This window comes from Leucoraja erinacea, chromosome 30 (genome assembly GCF_028641065.1).
Source record: "Leucoraja erinacea ecotype New England chromosome 30, Leri_hhj_1, whole genome shotgun sequence".
In the NCBI taxonomy this organism is placed as follows: domain Eukaryota; kingdom Metazoa; phylum Chordata; class Chondrichthyes; order Rajiformes; family Rajidae; genus Leucoraja; species Leucoraja erinaceus.
Genome location: NC_073406.1, coordinates 9841047 through 9859932, shown reverse-complemented (window position 1 = coordinate 9859932; position 18886 = coordinate 9841047). Strand labels below are relative to the sequence as shown.

Sequence of the window (18886 nt, the reverse complement as noted above, 5' to 3'; positions counted from 1 at the left end):
ATTCTCCCATAGGATGCACAACAGGTCAAATGGAATTGAGTTTTTAATAGAGTGCTAAGCCAGATTGTGAGCAAATGCATGGCAGATGCAGTATAACATGGATAAATATAAAATCACCCGGTTTTATAAGGAAATCTTCAGCGTTGTGGAACTCCAAGCCGCTGAGAGTGTTCTTCCGATGCCGGAGTTCCATCATTCCGACGAGAGGGCCTGAAACATTGGGCTGCCGTAGCGGAGACTACGAAGGCCTTAATAGGCCCCGACCACGGGTGAACATGGAGGAAGTGGACTGAACTTTGCTGCCTTCCCTCACAGTGGGAAACGTTGATCCCGCTGTGGGGGGATGTTTTTTTTTGTTTAATGTTAAATTCTATAATGTGTTTATCTTATTTGTGTGCTGCAATTGCAACTCAAATTTCACTACACGAATTGGTGTATGTGACAATAAATGTCCAATGTCCTTTGAAATCAAAAAGGCCGAATGTTATTTAAATGGTGACAGATTGGGAAATGATACATAGAAAGTGATTTGCGTGTTCCTGGCCACCATCATTGGAAGCAAACATGTAGTTAAGGCAAACAGTGAAGGTGGTAGATGGAGTGAAGGTCTTTACTGGAAGAGGTGTGTATGGTGTGATGTTTTGTTGGACCACCATGTCCGTGCCAACAATCAAACAGCCATCTGCATCAATCCTGTTTTTCCTCTTGCATCCCCATCAACTCCCACACTTCCCCAAGTCTCTTGCCCTCCATGTAAACTCTGGACCAGTAGCCACCGATCTTCCTACCTCAGGGATGTGGGGTAGAAACAGGAGCACCCGGGGCATCAAACACTGTCATATGAAAACTGTACAAACTCCACACATAGTAGGCCAGAGGTCTAGATCAAATCTGGGTGACTGGAGCTGTGCAGCAGCAATGCCAACCACGACTCCACATTTGGACCTCCTCACTAAGGAGAGGATCTACAGGTCATAGTAGGAGTGCAGTCAAGGATTACTAGACTGATTTGTGCAATAGCAGTAGTTTTACAGGAGGAGATATTGTATCCATTAACCATTCTTTCCCTGCAATTTGGAAGAGTCATGGAGTCATAGAGTGTGGGAACCGGCCCTTCACCCCAACTTGCCCCACGCTGACCAGCGAGCGCCAGAACTTCTTCAGAAGGGTCTTGACCCAAAACGTCACCCATTCCTTCTCTCCAGAGATGCTGCCTGTCCCACTGAGCTATTTCTACATTGTAGATTTCAGAATCAGGGAGAACTAAACTAAAGCCGTGTCCGGTTTTGTAGATGTTGCAGACTACATATTAATTTTTGAATGAGAGCAGGAATTTTTGTTTTAGTTTAGTTTCGAGATGCAACGCAGAAACAGACCCTGTTTGGCCCACCGTCCGCGCCGACCAGCAATCCCCACACACTAGCACTATCTTGCCCGCACTAGGGACAATTTACAATTTCACCAAAGCCACGGGGAGAATGTACAAATTCTGCACAGACAGCACCCGTAATCAGGATCGAACCCGGGTCTCGGGTAAGGCTGCCGCTCTAACGCTGCAGCACCGTGCCGCTCATGGTCTTCACACTGCGGCATTGAACAGGAATTCCTGCAAGCGTTAAGTATATTATTGCACTGGAGCCCTGTGGTAAGGCAGCAACTCTACCGCTGCGCCACCGTGCCGCATTCCGGTGAAATATTTATTTCCTCGGCAATTCATCAAAAATATTTGATTGTTCGCTAACGAAATTACTGCCAGTTGCTGATTGGAAACTGCTGCTGCATTTGTAAAGAATAAAGAATGGCTTTGAAGTAGGAACTTGATGAAATCATCTCCACTTGTTTGAAAAGGTGCATCTCAAAATGACACTCAAGCAGCTCAAAACCGTCTAGGAAGCAGCAGCACACTTGTATCAAACCCTCTCCACATGGCAATGGGGTTGAGAGGGAAAGATTGGTCAGCCATGATTGAATGGCAGAGTAAACTTGATGGGCTAAATGGTCTTATTCTGCTCCAAGAACTTATGAACTTATGAACTGTTTCTGATCTCATCGCCTCTGGCAATCTCACTTCCACAGCATTTGACCTTATTATCCCTGGCCCCACATTGCCCGCTTCTATCCAGGAGGGTCCCAACCCAAGGCGTCACCTATCCAAGTTCTCCAGATATGTTACCTGACCCGCTGAGTTGCTCCAGCACCTCGTGACTATTTTGTAAACCTATTTTGTCCGCTCTGCCAGTGACCACGTGGGTTTTCGCCGAAAACTTCACTTTCCTCCCACACTCCAAAGACGTACATGTTTGTAAGTTTATTGGCTTGGTACAAATGTAAAAATGATCCCTCGTGTAGGATAGTGTTAGTGGTGTGGAGATCGCTGGTCAGTGCGGACTCGGTGGGCCTGATTCCACGCTGCATCTCTAAACTAAACAGGATTCACAGATTATTGAACAGGAACAAGAACAATGAGCGTACTTTACCCATTCAGTGAACTGAGAACAATTTCGACACAATCTTCCCCCACGCTGATCAACAGCATCAGGATATTAAAATTCCACTTTCCGGAATATTAAACTCTTTTACAATAGAAGCAGGGAATCATAATGAGACTGAATGATTTTTTTTTAAAAAGACACAAAGTGCTGGAGTAACTTGACGGGTCAGACAGCATCACGAGAGAACATGGATGGGTGGTGACGTTTCAGGTCAGGAATCAAAACTGATTCAGGACGGGATACATACAAACCATTTAGTCTTTGTGCAGTTCCTATTCTGCCTCCTGACCGCATTGCACTGCCTTCATGCTATTTCTCCACTGAATTAAGACCAGATTCTGATTTAGATTCAGATTCAGATTATTGTCATACACATCAGGGTGCAATGAAACTCTTTATTCACAGGAAGCTTTTACAGTGCATAGTATATATGATAATGATAGGGATGACAATAAATGCAATGACGTATAGGAAGGAACTGCAGATGTTGGTTCAAACCGAAGATAGACACAAAATGCTGGAGTAACTCTGCAGGACAGGAAGCATCTTTGGGGAGAAGGAATGGGTGACGTTTCGGGTCGAAACCCTTCTTCAGACTGAGAGTCAGAGGAGAGGGTGTCTAGAGATATGAAAGGGTAAGGTACGAGTCAGGGGAAAGGGAAACAAGAGATATAGAGACTAGAGAGCCAGGGGAGTCAGGGATAGTCAGGGAAAGGGAAACAAGATATAGATGGTGATGTGGAGAGATATAGAACAAATGAATGAAAGATATACAAAAATGTAAACATGATAAACACAACGCCATTGAGAACGAGAAGCTGGTGCGATGGATGGAGAGAGAGGGAATGCTAGGATGACTTGAAGTTAGAAAAATCAATATTCATCCCACTGTGTATGCAATGACTTGCTTACCTCTCCATTCATCGGCACCATATGACCATAAGACAAAGGAGCAGAATTAGGCCATTTAGCCTATCGAGTTAACTCCATCATTCAATCATGGTTGATCTATTTTTCCCATCTCAACCCCATTCTCTTGCCTTCTCCCCGTAATCTTTGATTCCCTTAATAATCACAAACCTATTAATTTCAGCTTTAAACGTACCCAATGACTTGGTCTCTACAGCCGTCTGCGGCAATCACTTCCACAGATGCACCACCCTCTGGCTACATAAATCTCACCTCATTTCCATTTTAAAGGTATTTAGAAACATAGAAACATAGAAATTAGGTGCAGGAGTAGGCCATTCGGCCCTTCGAGCCTGCACCGCCATTTCCTTTTATTCTGAGGCTATGCCCTCTGCTCCAAGAATCTCCCACTAGGGAAACATCCTCTCCATGTCCACTCTATCTAGGCCTTTCATTATAGACTGAACCACAGTGAACAACTTATAGCCTTCTGTATATTTATTTGGCCATAAGGTCATAAGTAATAGGAGCAGAATTATGCCATTCGGCCCATCAAGTCTATGCCGCCATTCAATCATGGCTGATCTATCTCTCCCTCCTAATCCCATTCTCCAGCCTTCTCCCCATAACCCCTGACACTCGTAATAATCAAGAATCTATCTATCTCTGCCTTAAACAGATCCACTGACGGGCCCCAACAGCCTTCTGTGGCAAAGAATACATCAGATTCTCCACACTCTGGCTAAAGAAATTCCTCCTCATCTCTCTCCAAAGGAACGTCCTTTAATTCTGAGGCTATGACCTCTACTCCTAGACTCTCCCTCTAGTGGAAATAGCTTCTCCACATCCACTCTATCCAAGCCTTTCACTTTTCGGTAAGTTTCTATTTGGAAGGACGATAGCAGAGAGGTGATGACTGAAAGGTAATACAGGCTGTGAGCAAAATGTACTGCTGTCAACACCTCAGGTTTATTTCCTGTGACTAAGGCTGTCCAATGAGTTTAGAAAATCGCAGATACAATCTGTAAAAAGCCCTTGAAGAAGCTCTCGACAGCTAATTCCAGCTTCTCGTTTCTCATGTGTATCAACCTTTTTTGCTTTATAATGTATTGCATTATAGGTGAGGCACGCAGAGAGCACTACACGTTGCACTATGTATCAGTGGGAATCTCACTGCTGTGATCTGGAGCCTTGTACCAAACAGCCCTGCACTCGGCAGAAGCAGCCAGCAAAGCCGTCTGAAGTTGCTTACATTTGAATGTATTAATGAACGAGTACAACCGGAACAACAATAACCAAGTGGCCTCTAGTGGTTTTTCATATCAATTTTGGATGAACTGCAGCTGAAAATATTTTGCGGTTTGTAGTGTGAGCTTTTAAGATGAGCTACTTCCCCACGGCCATCAGACTATTAAACTCAACTCAAACAAAAATCTGAACTTTTATTGCCTATTGCACTCTATCTGGTTATTTATGTGTGTGTATATATATATTCAATGGTATATGGACACACTGATCGGTTCTGTATTTATTTATGCCTACAATATTCTGTTGTGCTGAAGCAAAGCAAGAATTGCATTGTCCTATCTGGGACACATGACAATAAATCTTGAATCTCTTGAATCTTGAGCTCGAGATTTGATTTTGAAAACTCAGCTAGTTCGTGGCAACATGCCACAAACGGAAAAAAACCCACCTGTACACCATTAGTGAAGAGCCATTTTGTCTCCTCTATTTTATTAAACCAGAAGCGTTTTGGAAAATAAAATAAAATGTGGTTGAAGTGGTATTTTTAATCTTATCCAACCTAAACTCTGAAGTGTGGACTGCCTTGGTTGCACTAGGGTCGAGCCTTGTTTTGTTTTTTGCACTATATTGTTATTTTATTTATTGAACTTTTTTTAATGTGTGTTTATTATATTTTCTATTGAGCACTGTGTTTAAAAGCCTTGTGTGGCATGGTGGCGCAGCGGTAGAGTTGCATCCTCACAGCGCCAGAGACCGGTTTAAGCAAGTCTGAACTCTGAACTCTGCTATCTGAACGACTGCTGGAGTTTAGTTTAGTTTGGTTTAGGGATAGAGTGCGGTAACAGGCCCTTCGGCCCATCTAATCCGCGCTGACCAGTGATGACCCCATACACTAACACTATCCGACACACACTAGGGACAAGAAGGGTGATGACCTGAAATGTCACCTATTTTGTTTCTCCAGAGATGCTGTCTGACCCACCATGTTACTCCATCTTTGGTTTAAACCTGCATCTGCAGTTCCTTCCTACCCACTAGGGACAATTTACAATTTTTTTTTACCAAGCCAATTAGCCGAACAACCTGTATGGAGTGTGGGAGGAAACTGGAGGTCCTGGAGAAAAACCCACGCAGGTCACAGGGAGAATGTAAAACTCCGCATGGACAGCACCCCATGGTCAGGATCGAACCTCTGGTGCTGTCAGACCAGCAACTCTACTGCTGCGCCACCGTGCCACCCTCAAACCATCACTCACTTTTTCTTAGTGCAATGTATAATTCCAGTTCGTGCTACATTTTTCCTGACCTCACTTTACCAAAGCTCATTGGTGCCACATTCATTCAAATGCTGGGGTAACTCATCGAGACAGGCAGCATCTCTGGAGAGAAGGAATGGGTGACGTTTTGAGTGGGGACCTGAAACGACCAAAGATGCTGCCTGTCTCGATGAGTTACCCCAGCATTTTGTCTCTATCTTCAGTGTAAACCAGCATCTGCAGATTCTTCCTAAACACTTCACTCAAATGCTGCCTTGCTCTGAAGGACAGTCAACTATATCAGAGAGTCTGGAAGTGCATGGTCTTGCCAGAATCTGAAATAAGCTTTGATGCTTATATTGGTAAATAAATGAGTTTAACAGAGTCAGGAAATACTTTGCATCACTTTCCTCCTGACTGATAGTAAATTAATGGTCAGTGGTAATTTTCTGAAGTGGAGTCCATTAGCTTTACGTGTCTGTGCAGTTTTCCATAACATAAATTGGAGGAACAGCACCTCATATTTTGCTTGGGCAGCTTGCCAACCCAGCAATATGAATATTGATTTCTCTAACTTCAAGTAATCATTGCATCCAATCTCTCTCCGTCCCCCCCACCCCACCCTAGTCGTCGTACTAGTTTCACTGTTGCCCTGTTGAGTTTCATTGTCTATATCAGTCGTTATCACCGATCACACAGCCAACAATGGACCATTGTGGGCTCCACATTTTCTTTGATTATCGTTGCTTTTTGCCTATCTAACACTCATTTATCCCATATCACTAATTTCCCTTTCCTCTGACTCTCAGTCTGAAGAAGGTTCTCGTCCTGAAACGTCACCTATTTCTTTTCTCCGTAGATGCTCCCTGACCCGCTGAGTTACTCCAACTTTTTTGAGTCTGTCTTCGGTTTAAACCAGCATCTGGTAGATGCCAGTGCAGTGGCTGCCCTGAAGCTATTGGGAGTGTTGGTGGTCTCGGAACACCCATTTACTGCTGTGTCCGGAATGTTTTATGGTTTTGTAATCTCACCCACTGTGTGTGCTGTGTCTTAACAGCTTGTGAAGTTATCAAATCGGCTGAAGACTCTCTTTGGTGGTGCGAACATCAGGAGGATTAAGAGAACTGCTCATCGTTTGTAGATGGTGGCAAATGCTTTAACTTTGGCCAGGCGTTTTAATTCATACACAGGGCTTTGCTCATAAAGCATCGTCCTTCCGTCAGTTGTTCACCGTCACCGATCATGAACTGAAAATATCAGGAGTGCCGAACTATGATCATATCCAAAGGCAGATACAAAATCCTGTTGCTTGACTAGTAAGGGTGTCAGCAGTGGCGGACTGGCCAGGGTGTCAGCTTGCCCGATGGCAAGTGGGTCCCTGATGAAGTGATAGCAAGTGATGGCAAGTGGGCCCCTGTTAAATGATAGCATTGTAGTTGTGGTTGGGCCCCCTTTGTCTCCTGCCAACCAATATTTTTAGATCCAGTCCACCACTGGGTGTCAGGGGTAGCGGGACGAAGACTGGAGAATGGGGTTGAGAGGAAAAGATAGATCTGCTATGATTCAACGGCGGAGTAGAATTAATGGGCCAAATGGTCAAATTCTGCTCCTATAACTTATGAAGATTGGAAAATGCTGGAATAACTCAGTGGGTCAGGCAGCATCTCTGATCTGGCGAAGGAACAAAGAAGGTCCCTGCATGGGGAGATCACCATGAGGGAGGGGCAAGAACAATGAACAATGGAGCACCCGTCATGGGGGGGGGTGGGGGGGAGTGGAGAACAAATGGGGACCTGGCGCGGATACTTTGTAACATTATCAGCGTCCTTTATGTGGCGACTATTTGCATACCTTGGGTAAGCAAGCAAAGAATTTCTCTATGACTTGTCATATGTGACAATAAACATTCAATTCAATTCAATGCAATCTCTGGAGAAAAATAATTGGTGACATTTCAGGTTGAAACCTTTCTTCAGGTCATATCCATGTGTGGTGCAGTGGCATTAACTGCTTAACATACGTGTAGCCTGTGGTGGTACTTCACCAGCTGGGGTTTGCCTGGTTCTGTCCTTGCAATGATGCATAATGGCCGTCCCCCATCAATTAGTTAATTGCATTTTGTTTTTAAAGGATTTAAAACGCTTACAACTTCAAGCTGTTGCTCTGTAAAACACTGAAACTAAAATGGCTTGCAGGAAAGAATGTTAATTCATTCAATTAATCTGTTTAGTTAAATTCATTGATCTACACGGTATTGTTTTCGTACTTAATTCTAAAATGAATGCTGACATCTTAACTCTTTGCCAAAGGAGATGCACATTTGAAAAACTTAATAATTGATAAGCCAGGCAGAAATGAATATTTGCATGTAGGAAGGAACTGCAGGTGCTGGTTTCTACTGAAGATAGTCGCAAAATGCTGGAGTAACTCAGCGGGTCAGGCAGCATCTCTGGAGAAAAGGACTAAAGGTAGGTGATGTTCCAGGTCGAGACCTTTCAGAAAACTGAGAGTTGGGGGGGGGGGGAGGTATTAGAGGTAAGAAAAGGTTCAGAACAAATCAGAGCCAGCACCGTTGACCAAGGAAAGGTGGAGCCCACAATGGTCTATTGTTGGCTGTGGAAGAGGTGATAACGAAATGATATATGGATGCAAACAGTGGAACTGGCAGGATGACTAAGTTTAAGGGAAGGGTGGAGAGAGGGAATGCAGGGGTTACTAGAACCAGTTACACAAACCAGCAATAGGGTAATAATATAATGGGCAAAAAGACCCTGTCCATGTAAAAGAGGGCTCCCAATGTCTGATGCCAGGAGATACTGTGCATTAAAACAGAAGAAACAGGAGCAGATGCATGTTCAGTAGCCCCTTAGTCATTTTTCCACCACTCAGTTCAATCATGACTAACCTTAAGTTCACTTTCACACACTCTATTCCCTTAAAGTTCAAAAATCTCTCAATCACAGTTTAGAAAATTCTCAAATGTCTGAGCATTCGCAGCCCTCTGGAGGAGGAACTTCAAATAACGTGAAACTATCTGTGAGGAAACGCTTTACCTCACTCCTACTGTCTTCACCCCTTCTACTGTCCTCACCCCATCTACTGTCCTCACCCCTTCTACTGTCCTCACCCCTTCTACTGTGACCAGGTCCCGTGGGAGTTCGACACTGACCAACCAAGACAAACGTTCCAAATATTTCCTTTCAAAGCTCTCTTAAAATATTTTTCAATGAAAACTTCTCACTCCTCTAAATTCCAGTGTTCCACTTCTCGTTATTAATTTCTCTTGATAAGACTGTTTTCCCGGGCCAATAATCAATCAAGTTCATAGGTTCTCGGAGCAGAATTACGCATTCGGCCCATGAAGTCTACTCCGCCATTCAATTATGGCTGATCTATCGCTCCCTCTTAACCCCATTCTCCTGCTTTCTCCCCACAACTCCTCACAACCGGGCTAATCAAGAATCTATCAATTCATTGACTCGGCTTCCACTACCGTCTGTGGCAATGAATTCCACAGATTACCACCTTATGACTAAAGAAATTCCTCCTCATCTCCTTTCTAAAGGGGGTACGTCCTTTTATTCTGGGGCTATGGCCTCTGTTCCTAGACTCTCCCACTGGTGGAAACATCCTCTCCACATCCACTCTATCCAGGCCTCAAGGGAATCTTTGTAACAATGTACACAGAGCAGAACAGTGCAGAAAACAGCTCTTTGGTCCATGATGCCCATGCTGGCTGTTCCACAACTAAGAGCAATATATCATACCCTCAGTTAGGAGACCACACCTGCACTTAGAATGCAGGTAAAGTTTAATCAAACTCTTCCACGTCATGGAAAATCAATATTCTTCCTCTCCATTCCCTTAAAATAAATGCCACACATATCATGTTTACGAAGGAACTGCAGATGCTGGAAAATCGAAGGTAGATAAAAAATGCTGGCGAAGCTCAGCGGGTGCAGCAGAATCTATGGAGCTAAGGAAGTAGGCAACATTTGTACTTAATTGTACTTAATATATAAGGATATCCAAAATCCTTTTCAATATTTAATAATTTCTCACCATTTCATAAATTTCCATTTTCTATTCTTCTTCCCCAGTGAGTAAGCTGTTAATTTGTTAACCACCCACTTAAAAATGACAATATTCCTTTACATACTATTAACGGGGTCATAGAGAGATCTGTTCAGGGAGCATCCTTGTATTTAGAATTCACCTTGTATTGTGCAAGTTAATTCCCAGATATGGAGTGCTACACTTAGGAATTCTGGTGTGGACGATATTCTTGGCACTGTAAAAAGTATAAAAATAGATCCCAATTGAACAGTTTTCTACGAGAGCAATTTATAAGGGATTTTTTTAGGGGTTAGTGCATGCAGGCACGTTAGAGGACTCCAGTAGGTTTAGTTTAGTTTAGAGAGAGAGCGCGGAAAGAGGCCCTTCGGCCCACCGAGTCTGCACCGACCAGCAATCCCCAGACATTAATACTACCCAACACACACTATGGACAAGTGTACATTTACACCAAGCCTACAAACCTATACGTCTTTGGAGTGCGGGAGGAAACCGAAGATCTCGGAGAAAACCCACGCAGGTCACAGGGAGAATGTACAAACTCCGTACAGACAGCACCCGTAGTCAGGATTGAACCCGGGCCTCTGGCGCCGTAAGGCAGTAGCCCTACCGCTATACCACCGTGCCACCCCTGTGGGCAGTGGGCAGAGATGGTAAAATGAATTCAGCCTACTCTGAGCAATGAGCAGGGCTGAGGATATAAATGACTTCTTGGCAGATTATGGATTTTATAGCCTCCTATAACACAGAAGCTACAGTGGCAGAGGCAAGCAGAGCAAAGCTGCTATTTCTTTTCCTTTATGTTTTGCCTTTCTCAATCTCCCCAGAGGGTAAGAGCAGAGTAATTCCTTCAAAGTTGCTTTAATCACTTCTGCTGTGGCTGATGATGTGTACACTGCCTCAAACATCGGCTTCTATTTACCAGGTTTCTCTTCGGCAACAAGTGATTCAATTTAAAATCAATAACATTTTCTCCCGGAGTAATAGAAAGCGCGGGCTGAATTGGGCCCTCAGATGCAGGCACGCAGATCACAGTGATGAGCATTCATTCAGCCTGGAATTGTAATGGGAAAATCTTCAAAGGCCACAATTGCTCATATACTTTCTACTTGTGATTCAGAAGAGCACCATTGGTAAGATGATTAACTCCCATGCTGGTAATGTGGTGCGGCCATACAGAACCAGAAAAGACAAGGTTCAGGCGCCACTGATCTATTCTTCTTCAGATGCTGGTTGAAACCGAAGATAGACACAAAAAGGCTGGAGTAACTCAGCGGGTCGGGCAGCATCTCTGAAGAAAAGGAATGGGTGATGTTTCAGGTCGAGTCGGAAGAAGGCTCTCGACCCGAAACGTCATGCATTCCTTTTCTCCAGACATGCTGTATGACCCCGCTGAGTTACTCCAGCTTTTTGTGTCTATCTCCTTGGGTCAACCTTGGCTGATGGGTTCTATATTTGGTTTTGCAACTTTAGATCAGGCATGACTTGTGTAGCTAACACAGCCCCATTCACTTCAATGGGGGCCACCACTAGGGCACAAAAGATATGTGACAGGAAGTTTATTTTATATTTATACATTTACTTAATGAATATTAAATAATTGTTAAATTTATTTAATGAATCTAAAATAATTATGAATTATTAATTAAATATCAATTAATTCACTTTAATTCTCAATGCAAACTTACAATCATATAAATACTTTATTATTTTTGAAAGGTTATTTATTTTTCTAAATTCATTTTAATCTAGTTCAGTTGTTTTCCAATCATTCTGAAAGGCTGGAGGTGAAGACACACAAAAAGCTGAAGTAACTCAGCGGGTCAGGCAGCTTCACTCGAGGAAAGAAGTAGGTGATGTTTCAGGTCGAGACCCATCTTTACAACTTTGTCCTTTGACAATATGAGCTGTCAAAAGGGCATCAGGTGAGTTGGGGGCACAAAACTAGCATTACCTCGTAGATAGACACAAAATACTGGAGTAACTTAGCAGGACAGGCAGCATCTCTGGAGGGAAGGAATGGGTGGCGTTTCGGGTCAAAACCCTTCTTCAGACTGAGAGTCAGGGGAGAGGGTGTCTAGAGATATGATAGGGTAAGGTGTGAAAACGACAGATCAAAGCAGATGCGGATAAGAAAATGTAGAATGATTCATTGTTGGCTGAGGACAAGGTAACACCTAACTAGAGAATAAATTCCACCGAACTATCACCTCCAGCAACCTACTTTAAGATCCATCCATTAATAAACAGGGGAATGAAAGTGATTGAACTGACTCATTTTCAAAATCAGGGTATGAAGAATTGTATCTTTATTTGCTTTTAACTGATATGATTCTAAGAAGAAGAGAAGACTGAGATGAATGTAGATTTAACATGTTACTGTATTTTTTCTCCCTATTACATAGAAACATAGAAAATAAGTGTAGGAGGAGGCCATTCAGCCCTTCGAGCCAGCACTGCCATTCATTGTGATCATGGCTGATCGTCCCCTATCAATAACCCATGCCTGTCTTTCCCCCATGTCCCTTAACTCCACTAGCCCCTAGAGCTCTATCTAACTCTCTCTTAAATCCATCCAATGACTTGGCCTCCACTGCCCTCTGTGGCAGGGAGTTCCATAAATTCACAACTTTCTGGGTGAAAAAGTTTTTTCTCATCCAGGGATTCTTGAAGATTATGTTTCTTTCCTTCATTGCTAGGGGCATTGAATATAAGAGTCAGGAAGTCATGATGCAGCTCTGTAGGACTTTGGTTAGGCCGCATTTGGAGTATTGCATGTAGTTCTGGTCACCTCATTACAGGAAAGATGTGGAAGCTTTGGTGAGGGTGCAGAGGAGGTTTACCAGAATGTTGCCGGGATTAGAGGGTTTCAGCTACAGGGAGAGGTTGGAAAGACTTGGATTGTTTTCACTGGAATGTCAGAGATTGAGTATTTCCAATTATGAGAGGCATAGATAGGGTAGACAGTCAGAACCTTTTTCCCCATGGTGGAAATGTCCAACACTAGAGGGCATAGCTATAAAGTGAGAGGGGGAAAGTCTAATGGAGATGTGCGGGGCAAGTTTTTTTACACAGAGGGAGTGGGGGCCTGGAGCGCATTGCCAGGAGTGGTGGTGGAGGCAGATACAATATTGGCGTTTCAGAGGCTTTTAGAAAGGCACCTGGAAGTGCAGGGAATAGAGAGACATGGATCATGTCATGCAGATGGGATCAGTGTAACTAGGCAACATGTTCGGCACAACCATTGTGGGCTGAAGGGCCTGTTCCTGAGCTGCAATGATCTATGTTGTATATTTGCCAAACCAACAAAGTGGATCATGGAAATTCCATATGATCTGGGGATGAAACTGGCATCAGAGGTGTATTTTCTTTCTCCTTACTCTTTCTTGGAATGTAACATTTATAGTCTTTGAACCTAAAAACTGATAGGAAATCTGGAGTCACTCACGACCACAGTGTGTGAGTGGTAGATTTCTTTCCCTGAAGGACATTAATGATCCAGATAAATCTGTTAATTTCATGATTCCGACTTCTGATAACTTTTTAAAAAAACTTTTGGATTTATTTAATAACTTGAATGTAACTTCTCCAGCTACCGTAGTGCGATTTGAACTCTCTGGATTGACAATGTATTCATGTAGTGCAGTATCTTACTATGATCATATCCTCAAATATCAGTTTTATTTCCCTTTCCCCCTTGTCCCCTTCCACCTATATCCCTCCATATGGCTTCAGATATCACTTCTTGTCTCCCCTTATCTCATAGCCTATTGTCTCCTTTTCACCTCAAGCCTTTTCCCACCCATCTGCCAATGAACCCCCCCCCCCACCCCCATCTGTATCCACCCATCACATTCCAGATTTTGTTCTGCCCCAACCTCTTTTCCAGCTTCCTCCCCCTTGTCAAAATCAGTCTGAAGAAGGATCCTAATCCATCCACTTCCTCCTGTTGCCTGACCCCAGCATTGTGTGTTTTTTTTTGTAAACCAGCATCCGCCGATCCAGTGATACATACAGTGGAAACAGGCCCTTCGATCCAACATGGCCATGCTAACCAAGATGCCCATCTTATTTGCCCACAACCTAAACGTTTCCAATCCATGTACCTGTCCAAGTGTCTGTGTGTTGTCATTGTACCTGCTTCAACTACCTCCTCTGGCAACTCATCCCATATACCCACCACTCTCTGTGTGAAAAAGTGGTCCCTCAGGTACTTTCCCCTTTCAACTTAAATCTATATCCACTGGTTTTTGATTCCCCTACTGTGAATAAAAGACTGTGCATTCGCCATATCATTCTGCTCATGATTTTATACAACTCTCAAAGATTATCCCTTAACCTCCTGTATTCCAAGGAATTATGTCTGAGCTGCCCTAATCTCTCCCTATAGACTTTAATGTCAACTACAGACTTCTTAATCATGCATTTCCCGCTCTCATCTAAGTTGTTGATATAAACCACAAACAGCAATGAGCCCAACACCAATCCTCGAGTCACACCTTTAGTCTCCTGTGTGAAAAATAACCTTCGCTGAAGCCAATGTTATATCCAGGCAACTAGCTCTCCTGGATCTCAGCAGTGTACCTTCCAGATCAACATACCATGCCGAACCGTATCAAAAGTCTTGCTGAAGCCCAAATAGTCAACGACTATGACCTTTCCCGCATCAATGTTTTTCAAAAAACTCAATCAGTTGTGGGAGATACAATCTTCCATGTACAAAACTGTATTGCCCATTCCCAATTAGCCTTTGTCTAGCCAGATGAATAGAAATCTTGTCCCTTGGAATACTATCACAGATGTTAAGTTCACTGGTCTATAGTTTCCAGAACTTTTCTTGCAGCCTTTCTAAATAAAGTCCCAACATTAGCCACTCTCCAGTCATCTGGCACCTCACCCATGTCTGACAATCATCCATTTATCTCTGTCAGGCTTCCTGCAATTTATTCTCTAACTTCCCACAGTGTCCTCAGATATAACTGATCAGACCTGGGAGATTTATTTCCCTTCATACGCCATAGGACATCCAGCACCTCCTCAACCATAATACGGACTGTGGTCAACACATCTCCATTAACTGTGCCAAGTTTTTAAGTCTTCATGTCTTGCTCCACAGTAAGAACAGAGATGTCCTCATTGAAGACCTTGCTCATCTCCGACGGTTCCTCACTTAGATGACCACTTTGGTTTCTGAAAAGCCCTATTTTCTCTCTAGTTACTTTCTCTTTCCCTAACCTAATTATAAAATATGTTTGGGTTCTCCTTAATGTTATCTACCAGGTCTACCTCTTGCCCCTTTTTTTTACCTCCTTGTGCCTTTCTTAAGTAAGCTTCTCAGTCCACTAAACTCCTCCAGGGATACACTTGATCCTTGATGCCTATACTTGGCCATGTCTCTTTCGTTTTCCCGACCAGAGCCTCAATTTCTCTCGTCATCAGGCTTCCTTACTCCCACCTGCCTTGCCCTTCACTTTAACTGGAACATGCATGCTTTAAATTCTCACCATCACACTTCTGAAAGCATCCCACTTCCCAGGTGTAATTTTGCCCACAAACAACCAAGTCCAATCAGCTTTTGTAACTTTTGCAGGTAGATTAATGCACTTGTAGTGCCAGATAGCCGAGTTTGATCCCGACCTCGGTTGCTGTCTGTATGAAGATTGCACATTCTACTGTGACTGCGTGGGTTTTCTCCAGGTGCGCTGGTTTCCTCCTACATTCAAAATACGTGCAGGTTTGTAGGTTAATTGGCTTCTGTAAAACTGTCCCTAGTATGCAGGGTAGAACAAGTGTACTGGTGATAGACACAAAAAGTTGGAGTAACTCAACGGGTCAGACAACATCTCCAAGGACAAGGAATAGGTCACGCTTTGGGTCGAGACCCTTCCACAGAAAGGTTGGTATGGATTCGGTGGGTCAAAGGGCCTGTTTCCATGCTGGATCTCTAAACTAAACTAAACTAAATATTTCCAAGAAGTCCAGTCTACATCATGGGGGAAGTTACTAAAGTAGTGCCATTTATTAATCAATGTTTTAGGGAATCTTGGAGATTAGGCTCACTCATTATAGTATGTGTGGGAAGGAACTGTAGATGCTGGTTTAAACTTAAGATAGATGCAAAAAGCTGGAGTAACTCAGCAGGACAGGCAGCATCTCTGGAGAGAAGGATTGGGGGACGTTCCGGGTCAAGACCCTTCCTCAGACCCTAGTGTAAGTCTGACAAAAAGGGTCTCGACCCGAAACGTCACCCATTCCTTCTCTCCAGTGATGCTGCCTGTCCCGCTGAGTTACTCCAGCGATTTGTGTCCATCTTCGGTGCACTCATTATTCCGTAACTTTGGGGAAATGGAAGAGTGGACGGAGTTCCAAATGAGAAGGATAAAATTAAACTGCCTCGGAGTTTCCATGCAAATGTCACAAATCTGCCACGAGTCGTCACAGAAATGGAATTTCCAAGGTGAAATAAGAGCCGGCGGAACGAAAATAACTGGCACAGATCTGCGGATTCCAAAGTCAAAAGAGTGAACCGTACAGGAGATTTTCTTCAAAGTGGCTGCTCAAGAGTAGGATCAAAAATGGAAGACCATAGGAGGCCTGTGCTGCAACGGGTAATGAGGTTGCAGCTGTGGCAGATCTCTCTGCAAATGGCAATCAGCAAAATATATAAATCATTACACTTGCCAGCAGCATCAATCATCAGTGATGAAAAGATTGGTGGTACGCATCATAAAGCCTTGTTCTCTGTATGACCTACTTCTTCAAGAGAAGTAACCTCCATCACTTCTCATTGTAGATTCTAGGTTTTTTTCCACAAACTAGATGCGACATTTCTCCTCTCAATTAGTGTCCATAATGACCCAATTCCACTTCTGCCTTTTGGTAATAGTGAACTAGTGAACTAAAGTTCTTACTGACCTGAACCTACTGATGGAGGTTAGCCTTTCCCATCCGACGGTGTGTTTTATGCGTCTCTAAACAAGGCTTCCTTTCTGCTATCGTATGAATATCATCCCACAAAACAGTATGGGTCAGTTTCATTGCCCCCTCTTGCTGTATCATTGTTGGCTGTTATGCCAGGAAAACAGGTCGCACAACACTTCACGGCCAAAGAGTTTCTCCGCACTGCTCCAGTCCTAACGGCGTGGGATGGTGAAGAGTTTCAGAGGTCTGGAGAGTCTAAATTTAACCTTCACCCTTTTGCCATTGCTCATCCATCTAAACTCTCTGCCTGAACCTACTTAGAGTCATAGGGAGATACAGCGTGGAAACAGGCCATTCGGTCCACTGAGTCGGCACCGATCATTAAGAACAATTCTACATTAATTCTCACCACCTTCCCATTAATTCCCTCCAGATTCTACCACTGAGGGCGATTTACCTTAGTCAATTCACAATAGAGTTGATGTGGAAAAGATGTTTTCATTGGTGGGAGATTCTAGGACCAGAGGTCATAGATACAGAATTAAAGGGCGCTATTTTAGAAAGGTGAGGAGGAACTTCTTTAGTCAGGGGGTAGTTAATCTGTGGAACTCATTGCCACAGAGGGCTGTGGCAGCCAAGTTGGTGGATATCTTTAAAGCAGAGATAGACAAATTGTTGATTAGAACGGGCCTCCAAGGTTATGGGGAGAAGGTAGGAAAATGGGATTAGGAGGCTGAGATCAGCCATGATTGAATGGCAGAGTAGATGGGCCGAATGGCCTAATTCTACTCCTATAACTTGTGAACTTGTCTTTGGGATGTGGGCGGAAACTGAAACACCTGGTACAAACATGCGGCCATAGGGAGAACATGTAAAATTCACATAGACGGAACGCCTTGTCAGAATTAAACCGAGTCTCTGGCACTGTGAGGGAGTGTTTCCACTTACTATGCTATTCTGCCACGCTACTTACATTGATTGGTCTTACCTCATTTATCCATTTATTACTCTTTAGGATTGGAAAAAAAATGATTCCAAGTTTTAACTTCCTACCTTGCTTCTCAAACATCACCCTGTCACCCTGAGACAATCTGCCCATTTCACCAATAAACCTTCAGTGTGTAAAATAAGTTGCATTCAAAATCCCAAAAGCTTCACTCACATTTTCATCATTTGGGACTTCATTATAAAAAGGAGATGAGAAGCTTTTGGGGAAAAAAATGATCAATTAACAGAATGACATGCATGTCAGAAGGTGACATGTCCAATTCTCCACCATTTGAGTTCCGGGTGATTATTTATACAGCAGAACTACATGGACATTTCTGACAGATGAGACCTTATTGTTAGTTCAGGGAAATAGCAGTAGAGATCAGATTTTTAATTCGAAGATAGACACAAAATGCTGGAGTAACTCAGCAGGTCTGGCAGCATCTCTGGAGAAAAAGAATAGGTGGCGTTTCGGGTCGAGTCCCTTCATCTGATCTGATATGTCACCTATCCCTTTTCTCCAGAGATGCTGCCTGACCCATTGAGTTACTCCCACATTTTGTGTCTATCTTCAATGTAAACCAGCATCTGCAGTTCCTTCTTACAGATTTCTAATTCGGTGGACACCCAAAAAGACCCAGAAAGATAAAGAACCAAAAGAAAGTACCTTAGATCATCCCCGACGGTCTCGACCCGAAATGTCGCCTATTCCTTTGCTCCATAGATGCTGCCTCACCCGCTGAGTTTCCCCAACATTTTTGTCTACCTTAGATTATCCCCAGATCTTTCATGTCACTTTGAGGTTTGGAATTCAATTCTAAACTAGAACAACAACAACTAAGATTGCTGATGGCAGTAATACTACAAGATAATGAAGGCTGTAAACACATGGGAGTCCCTTTCAATGAATGTGGCATATACTATAGCACAGGATGCCCACTAAATGGCAATCTCTCTTAGAGAAACTGGAATGGATGGTGAAAATTTATATTATTG

The 18886-nt window shown here is 43.4% G+C and overlaps 1 protein-coding gene across 1 annotated transcript in view; it reads right to left on the bottom strand.

The window, feature by feature from the left end:
- Nucleotides 1-18886, bottom strand: part of ajap1 (adherens junctions associated protein 1) — a 185256-nt gene that overhangs the window by 51339 nt on the left and 115031 nt on the right. The gene's annotated exons all lie outside the window — the stretch shown is intronic.